Raw genomic sequence first — 3,423 nt, 5'->3', positions numbered from 1 at the left:
CCTAAATAGTTTTATATCTGGCACTTAGCCAGAAGGATATCTTAGACTTGTCATGCTCACTAAAATGTCTCTGGGGTAGTGGCGTGTGAGGCGGGTCGTTACATTCCCTATAATATGGTCGAGTGAAGCGATGGCTGGTTCACACGTCATGTCTGTGAACAGGCGCTGCCTTCGGGGACTGGTCAAGGAAAGATATACCTGACATAAAATATATGTCTCAAAACGCAACAATTAACCTAGAAATTAGCACGGCACTAAAGAAATATATTCAAAACTGCCACGCGGTCTCGTGCTAGATGGGCGTCTTAAAGGCCACCTTCTATCAACGGGAGCGCGTGGTAAGTAACTTGCTTCTGAATGTATGTAACTTCCTACTTTTTTATATTTTTTTATATTTTTAAACCGGCAGACAGTGGTGACTGAGTTTGTTGCGGCGCTTCTTCTCAGCACTTGCCAAATGTTTGTCTCGAAGCGCTGGTAGGGCAAAAAAAGAATGAGACATGTATAGGCTCCTTAAGAGCATTTGACGATTTGCAAGAACTAATTTAATTAGTCTAAACAAATAAAGATGAATTTTGATTTTGATTTTGATTTTGAACATAAATTAATACGGATGTGAATAAAATTCCAGGAAATTCCAGAACAAAGGCACAGTCAGTTTGTTTAATGAGAGTACCTAGGAGTTTCTATTTTATTTATTGAAATACCCATCACATTGAATCGACTGACGTACCTACTTACGATTTCCTCGATGGATTTTGAACTTTGAGTAATTTATGATTCAAAATCAATTAAGGACTAGATATAAAAAAAAAACATCAGCTAGAAGATGAATGTAGTAATCAAAATAATGTTTAAAAAGCTTTTTTGTGAATAATCGCATTTACTTTTTTTGCTCCAAACGGGGCTCGAACCTGCAACCACAACTGGTATGTAGTCTGCAACGCAAACTACGAGGTAAAATGACTTTTAGTGTTGAGTTGATAGTACCTACCCATTTAAAAATTATAATGTTGGCTAAAACAAAGCACTTTATATTATTATTATCGTCTGTCAATAAAAGTCCTTTCTTATTTTCAGACTTCAAGAACATTTTCAAAACAATTATAATATTATTTGTAAGTGAAAAACTTTCTTCATTTCAGTACAACATGATTGTCCTCTGTTGAAAACGTTTCGTATTGTTTACCAACTTGCTTAAACTGGATATAAGTTAATTGAGATGTTTGATGCTAGATGTCGCTAGCGTAGAGATAAAATAAGCTTTTCTTAATACAATGTTAATGTTGAGGAAAAGTGTTGGCGTGATAGAAATGGATTGGCACCTGGCAATCAAATAGAGGCTGTATGCTATGGGCTTATGGTCCACAGGTTTGTAGGCAGTTTGAAATTAATATCGTAGTAGCTAGGAAAATAAATACTAGAACTAGATATGGATAAGTTTAGCAAAGGCGGCGTAGATACTTCAAGCTCTTACTTTTTTATTAAAGGCTGATTATTCAAACGTCGGATAACTTTTAATTGAAGAATAAGTTTGGCACATTGTCAATTTCAGTATTTGAAATATGACAAAATGACACGTTATTCTTCAGTTAAAAGTTATCCGGAGATGGTAAAATTAGTCATAAGTGCCACTCCTACTCGTATAGGTACATTAATTAATAAAACATTTATACAAGTGTATTAAATTGAAGTTAATAATAAAGGCGTATTACTTACCTTTCCACCAGATAAATGGGATTATTTAGTTACCTATAATAAAAAGAAGAAAAAAATGTTACAAAAAGTACGCTCTCTTTTCCCTATTTCAATGAAACCAACCTTGTTGACATTAAGTTCTTTTTATGTAAAAAAAAGTATCAAATAAAAAACGACACTCATTTTATTCCCCCAAAACGAAGGTTTTACCCCGAGGTTAGTCCTGGTCCACGGAGTAAACTAGTTATCTTATTCATCAAGGTCTACTTATTACTCCACGTGATACATACAGAACGCGTAAAGCGAGCCTGAATTCGTTCCTCTCGCAAATTAACTCACTTCATAAACTCGGACCCTTATTATCGAAGACAACTTAGTTCTATAGACTCTAGTACTAGAGCAAGATGGCGCCATGATTAAAGCCTCGTTTCGAATCGTTTGTTCATTCATCATCATCATTTCACCCATAGGACGTCCACTGCTGAACATAGGCCTCCCCCAATGCTTTCCACGTTAATCGATTGGTAGCGGCCTGCGTCCACCCACAACGTGGACCGACGACATCATAAAGTTAGGACCGTTCATTGTGGAAAACCTTGGGGGAGGCCTTTGTCCAGCAGTGGACGTCATTTGGCTGAAACGAACGAACGAACTACGCAAGCAATGTAAACTGTTTACATTATGACGTCGTTGCTGTCATCATTGCTTTCACGCTTTGCTGTTTTTGGGCATGCTGAGACACCGGCCCCGCCCCGTTGTCACATCTCCCTTTAGTTTCTATGATCTGTGACTTAAAACCTACCTACTTGTTTACTTGCTACCAAAAACCTTGACACAACCAAGTTGTAGCATCTACCGCGTTGTCTATTCGGCCAGTTGTCTACGGGCCTTCCTTACGGAGCCCTTTGAGGTAATTATGTTTTATAGGGCGGCACCACTTGCTACTTTGGGAGGCTCACTTGACTTAACTTACTCGAAAAACTGGGGTCAAGCGAAAACATGGCGTTTGAATTTTACATGATCGCCACTAGGCTTGATGGAAATTAAAATTTTACTTATTTACCTACCCACGTAGTTGTTTTTAATTAAAATTCTGTTGATCTTAATAACACAAACGTGTTTTAATGTTAAAGATATTTTAAAAAATTGTGCAAGAGTAAATAAAACTTTATTGTTTACTAAAATATGGAGGATGTGTCCAAACGCTTTCTTTTGTTTTTTCTGCTGATTATGGTGTTTTATAATTAAAGTTTTTAGTGCCAACCACCGGTGGCAAGCTTGAAAGGGTTAGAAGGGGATAAAGGGTCATTATTTGATTGATATAAATGTTTTATCCACATCAACTTACATTCTAGTATTACAAAGAAAGGTATAAATATTTTGTAGAATAAACAAATAAATCTTCCAATCCTTTTTAAAAAGGGCTCTCCCTTTTTTTGTAAAATGCTTTTTTATAAGTTCTTTCTGCAATACCCTCATAACATAATTTTCCATAAAGCTTAAGCAATAATTATTGCGGTTAGGGTAATGTTTTGCACAAAAAAATATTTTGGAAGTGTTTCTATAAAGACATTAGCTTAGAGCCGCAGTTTCGCCTACGTTTGTTTGTCTGAAAAAGTCTGTATTAGCGCGTCACGCAATTCATAACACTTTTTCTATTGCGAAACAATAAAATATTATTCTTATCGCATACAATACATGTAAGAAAAATTGAGCAGAGTAACA

This window comes from Ostrinia furnacalis, unplaced genomic scaffold (genome assembly GCF_004193835.3).
Source record: "Ostrinia furnacalis isolate ACB-3 unplaced genomic scaffold, ASM419383v2 OfSCF2047, whole genome shotgun sequence".
Lineage (NCBI taxonomy): Eukaryota > Metazoa > Arthropoda > Insecta > Lepidoptera > Crambidae > Ostrinia > Ostrinia furnacalis.
The sequence above is the reverse complement of the archived record's forward strand: the minus strand, read 5'-3'. Positions refer to the sequence as shown.